The 6,229-nt window shown below is 47.0% G+C and overlaps 1 pseudogene; it reads left to right on the forward strand.

Moving 5' to 3' along the window:
* The first annotated feature begins 266 nt into the window (after positions 1-266).
* LOC116461963 (ATP synthase F(0) complex subunit C1, mitochondrial-like) lies at positions 267-1,279 on the forward strand (annotated as a pseudogene).
* The last annotated feature ends 4,950 nt before the right edge of the window (positions 1,280-6,229 follow it).

Genomic DNA, 6,229 nt, shown 5'->3' on the forward strand with positions numbered 1-6,229 from the left:
GAAAGTTAGGGGAACCAGGAAGACTCCTGAGCAGTAAGAACCACAGCTAATTCTTTGGGCAGATTTCCCTATTCTCTTTATATCCAAGGACAAGAATTCCTCTGCCCTGCCCAGGGAACAGAAGCCTGCTCTGCCCACTCAGAGGAAGAATCTGATCAGAGAACACATCAGCATTCAGAAAATTGCAACTTCTAAGTCAGCTTGGGCAGGGTGAATGCTGTGGGTCAAGCTGGAGATGCAGGACAGTGGGAATGCACACTGAAAAAATGCAAACCCCTGGGGCACTACTCATTTCTCAGGCTCTGATCTGCTGTAGTACTAGGGGTTTACTCAGGTCTGTGTCTGCCTCCTTTCTGAATAGGCCAAATAATTTATCCAAACAGCTTTCCTACAGCAGCTCTCCACTCCACGTGGCCAGATAGGAGTTCCAGACCAGTGTTGTCTCCTGGGACATTGACACAGCAGCCAAGTTTTTTTTTTTTTTTTTTTTTTTCGAGACGGAGTCTCGCTCTGTCACCCAGGCTGGAGTGCAGTGGCGCAATCTCGGCTCACTGCAAGCTCCGCCTCCCGGGGTCACGCCATTCTCCTGCCTCAGCCTCTCCGAGTAGCTGGGACTACAGGCACCCGCCACCACGCCCAGCTAATTTTTTGTATTTTTAGTAGAGACGGGGTTTCACCATGGTCTCGATCTCCTGACCTCGTGATCCGCCCGCCTCGGCCTCCCAAAGTGCTGGGATTACAAGCGTGAGCCACCGCGCCCGGCCCACAGCAGCCAAGTTTATTGATGCTGGGGCAATCACAATTGGTTGGTTGGTCTGAGATAGGGTCTCACTTTGTCATCCAGACTGGAGTGCAGTGGCACAATCACAGTTCACTACAGCCTCAACCTCCCAGGCTCAAGCGATCCTCCCACCTCAGCCGCCTGAGTAGCTGGGACTACAGATGCATGCCACTATGCCCAGCTAATTTTTTAATATTTTGTAGAGACTGGGTGTTGCAATGTACCCAAACTGGTCGTGAACTCCTGAGCTCAAGCAATCTGCCTGCCTGGGCCTCCCAAAGTGCTGGGAATACAGGTGTGAGCCACCACACCCAACCCACGATTGTAACTGGCTCAGGGGCTGGCATAGGAATGGTGTCTGGCAACTTGATCATTCGCTATGCCGTGAGCCCATCTCTCAAGGAACAGCTCTTCCATGCCATTCTGGACTTTGCCCTGTCTGAGGCCATGGGGCTCTTCTGTTTGACAGTCACCTTCCTCATCCTCTTTGCCATGTGAAGCTCCACGGGGGTCACCTACTCACCCTTGCTGCTACGACTCCATAACATTCCTGGTGCTGGCATGTGCTAAGTTTTACCATTAAACACGTTTCTCTTTTTTTAAAATAAAAAAAAAAAAGGCTGGGCAAGGGGGCAACTTTCTTGGTGGAATGAATACTGCACTGGGAATCCAGAGCTTAGAACCCTGGTTTTCAGTTCTGGTGCTTTGGCTAAGAGGCTGTTTTATGTTAAGCAAACTTCCTCCAGTAATTTCCTTTTACAGAAGATACAAGTAAGTTAACCTGTTTTAGACCCAAGGCTGGGACAACAGCTGTCAGAGTTTTCTGAATGCCCGTTCTGGTTCAGCTATACCTTGCTTTCTTTAATTACCTTTATAGAGCAGTGAAAAATTCACCTTTATGATAAATGATTGCATTACCATGTGAAACTTTCCACCACAGCAAGCCAGACAAAAATATGACTGTATATGATCCCTGCTGAAGGGAAGTATGTAGAAATAAAATGACTCTTGTACTGCAGTAGTGAGACTGCTGAGTGGGAATGTGGGCAGGACATGATGGTTTCTTTTTTTAACGTTTCTTCAACATAGATCGTGCATGGTGTCTCACGCCTGTAATGCTAGCAGTTTAGGAGGCCAAGGCAGGAGGATCCCTTGAGCCCAGGAGTTCAAGACCAGCCTGCACAACATAGGGAGACCATCTCTTAAAAAAAAAAAATACAGTGGCTCATGCCTGTAATCCCAACACTTTAGAAGGCCAAGGCAGGTGGATCATGAGGTCAAGAGATTGAGACCAGCCAGGTGTGGTCGCTCACGCTGGTAATCCCAGAACTTTGGGAGGCCGAGGCAGGCGGGTCACGAAGTCAGGAGTTTGAGACCAGCCTCGCCAGCATGGTGAAACTCTGTCTCTACTAAAAAATACAAAAAATTAGCTGGGCATGGTGGTGCACACCTGTAATCCCAGCTATTCGGGAGGCTGAGTCAGGAGAATCATTTGAACCCAGGAGACAGAGGTTGTAGTGAGCTGAGATCGCCCCATTACACTCCAGCCTGGGCGATGGAGTGAGACTCTGTCTCAAAAAGAAAAAAAAAAAAAGAGATTGAGACCATCCTAGCCAACATGGTACACCCCGTCTTTACTAAAAATACAAAAATTAGCTGGGTGTGGTGGCACGTGCCTGGAGTCCCAGCTACTCAGGAGGGTGAGGCAGGAGAATCGCTTGAACCCGGGAGGCAGAGGTTGCAGTGAGCCTAGATCGTGCCACTGCACTCCACCCTGGGGACAGAGCAAGACTCCATCTAAAAAAAAAAAGGTATATACATATATATAGTAATAATAATAATAAAATTAAATTAAAATTAAAAAGTCACTATAACGTTATGTTTTCTACTTGTTGGTAATATTTAAGCACCTAGGCTGGGTAACATAGCGAAACCCCATCTCTACAAAAAAAAAAAAAAAAATACAAAAATTAGCCAGGCATGGTGGCAGCGCCTGTAGTACCAGCTGCTCGGGAGGCTGAGGTGGGAGGATTGCATGAGCCCAGGAGGTTGAGGCTGCAGTGACTGTGATCATGCCATTGGACTTCAGCCTGGGCAACACAGCAAGACAATGTCTCAAAAATAAAAAAAGATAAACACAAATTTAAAATGATATAATAGATACAATAGGCTGGGCATAGTGGCTCACACCTGTAATCCCAGCCCTTTGGGAGGCCAAAGCAGGCATATCACCTGAGGTCAGGAATTCGAGATGAGCCTGGCCAACATGGTGAAACCCTATTTCTACTAAAAACACAAAAATTAGGGCCAGGCGTGGTGGCTGACACCTGTAATCCCAGCACTTTGGGAGGCTGAGGCAGGTGGATCACCCGAGGTCAGGAGATTGAGACCACCCTGGCCAACATGGTGAAACCCCCGCCTCTACTAAAAATACAAAAATTAGCCAGGCATGATGGCGCATGCCTGTAATCTCAGCTACTCGGGAGGCTGAGGCAGGAGAATCACTTGAACCTGGAAGGCGGAGGTTGCAGTGAGCTGAGATCTCACCATTGCACTCCAGCCTAGGTGTCACAGCAAGACTCTGTCTAACAACAACAACAAAAAAAAGCAGGCGTGTGTGGTGGCAGGCCCCTGTAATCCCAGCTAGTTGGGAAGCTGAGGCAGGAGAATCCCTTGAATCTGGAAGGCAGAGGTTGCAGTGAGCCGAGACTGCGCCATTGCACTCCAGCCTGGGCAACAAGAGCAAAACTTTGTCTCAAAAAATTAAATAAATAAATAAAATAAAGTGATATAATAGATCCTTAACAATGATCAAGTTTACTTAAGACAGCAAAATGTGAAAAACTCATCTCTCCTCACCACCCAATCATTATTGCCCATTGTAGGCCAGGAACCCCAGGAAATAGACTCTGGAACAAACTTGTGTGCGGCTGGTTCATTGGCAAGTGCTCTCAGAAACACGTGTAAGGCAGTGAGAAAAGCAACATCTGACACAGAGAGAAGTCAGGCTGTGATGCAGTTGCAACAGAGGCTTCAGCAGTCCTTCAGGGAGCTCTGAAGCTAGGATGGCCATTCAGAATTGTCCCAAACTGAGGCAAAGGGGAGATGCATTTATATCCCATAATAATCAGTCATTGGATGCAATCTGTCCTTAGGCAGGAACTTAAACTTCGCAAAGCAGCTACACACAACTAAAATCGCAGTCTGGCGAGGCACTATATAGTAAGCTGTCAGCAGGCAACGTTCCTGGCAACTGGAATAAGTGGTTTGTACAAAAGAGGGGCATCTAGAGAACACACCACAATAGCTACTAGAGCCCTAAACTCCTATTCCTCTCCCAATACAAAAATCAGCAGAGTTACATGTGTATCCTTCAAGACCTGTGTTTTTGTTTCTTTTTCTTCTTCTTCTTTTTAAAATAAAACAATTGCATAATATTTCATATTACAGATGTTCAATTTCATCAGATGCCTTTTTTTTTTGAGACCGAGTCTTGCTCTGTCACCAGGCTGGAGTGCAGTGGCACGATCTGGGCTAACTGCAACCTCCACCTCCCGGGTTCAAGCGATTCTCCTGCCTCAGCTTCCTGAGTAGCTGGGACTACAGGGGCATGCCACCATGCCCAGCTCATTTTTTTTATTTTTAGTAGAGACGAGGTTTCACCATGTTGGCCAAGATGGTCTGGAACTCCAGATCTCGTGATCCGCCCGCCTCAGCCTCCCAAAGTGCTGGGATTACAGGCGTGAGCCACTGCACCCTGCTCATCAGATGCTTTTTTGACATCTCTTGTAATTATCATATGGTCATCCTCAAGCTTATCTGATTCTCAAGATTTGAATTGAAAATGTGTGAGCACAGCAAAGAACATTTTGGAAAATAATCAATAATGAAGCAAGTTGCTTTATCAGATAGCAAATCATAGTAAAAAGCAACAGTAATCTACACAATATGACATCATTGCATGAATAAACATATGAATGGAAATGAATAGAAAATCCAAAAACATATTATTTTATATATGAAAATATTTTGTTTGTAATAAAGATGGAATTTTTCCAGCCTGGGCAATATAATGAAACTCTGTCTCTATAAAAAAATTAAAAATTAGCCAGACATGGTGACCTGCATCTGTAGTCTCAGCTACTCAGGAGACTGAGGTAGGAGAATCGCTTGAGCCAAGGAGATTGAGGCTGCAGTGAGCTGTGATCAAACCACTACACTCCAGCCCAAGCAACAGAGCAAGACCGTGTCTGAAAGAAAAAGAAAAACAGGCCGGGCGCGGTGGCTCACGCCTGTAATCCCAGCACTTTGGGAGGCCGAGGCAGGCAGATCACGAGGTCAGGAGATCGAGACCATCCTGGCTAACACAGTGAAACCCCGTCTCTACTAAAAATACAAACAAAAATTAGCCGGGCGTGGTGGTGGGCGCCTGTAGTCCCAGCTACTCGGGAGGCTGAGGCAGGAGAATGGCGTGAATCTGGGGGGCAGAACTTGCATTGAGCCGAGATCGTGCCACTGCACTCCAGCCTGGCAGACAGTGAGACTCCGGCTGCGGTGGCTTACGCCTGTAATCCCAGCACTTTGGGAGGCCAAGGCTGGCGGACCACCTGAAGTCAGGAGTTCAAGACCAGCATAACCAACATGGAGAAACCCCGTCTCTACTAAAAATACAAAATTAGCCAGGCGTGGTGGCACATGCCTGTAATCCCAGCTACTCAGGAGAGTGAGGCAGGAGAATCGCTTGAACCCAGGAGGCGGAGGTTGTGGTGAGCCGAGATCCTGCAATTGAACTCCAGCCTGGGCAACGAGAGCAAAACTCCATCTCAAAAAAAAAAAAAAGGAATTCTCAAATCAGTGAAATGGAATGAGTGTTCAGGGCATGGTACTGGGCAATCAAATATTTAGAAATAAAATTAAAGCCGGGCGCAGTGGCTCACGCCTGTAGTCTCAGCACTTTGGGAGGCTGAGGTGGGCGGATCACCTGAGGTCAGCAGTTTGATACCAGCCTGGCCAACATGGTGAAACCCCAACTTTAGTAAAAATACAAAAATTAGCTGAGCGTGGTGGCAAGCGCCTGTAATCCCAGCTACTCAGGAGGCTGAAGCAGGAGAATCAATTGAACCCAGGAGACGGAAGTTGCAATGAGCTAAGATCGTGCCACTGCACTCCAGCCTGGGCGACGGAGCAAGGCTCCGTCTCAAAAAAAAAAAAAAAGAAAGAAAAAGAAAAGAAAAGAAAGACAGCGACAAATAAAAGATAATAAAGATTTAATTTATAGAAGAGATATAAACATTTAATAAGGATACAAAAAGTTACTCATTCTTACTAGTAATAGAGAAATGTGGGCTGGGCGCAGTGGCTCACGCCTGTAATCCCAGCACTTTGGGCGGCTGAGGCAGGCGGATCACCTGAGGTCGGGAGTTTGAGACGAGGCTGGCCAACGTGGTG

This window comes from Hylobates moloch, unplaced genomic scaffold (genome assembly GCF_009828535.3).
Source record: "Hylobates moloch isolate HMO894 unplaced genomic scaffold, HMol_V3 SCAFFOLD_22, whole genome shotgun sequence".
Lineage (NCBI taxonomy): Eukaryota > Metazoa > Chordata > Mammalia > Primates > Hylobatidae > Hylobates > Hylobates moloch.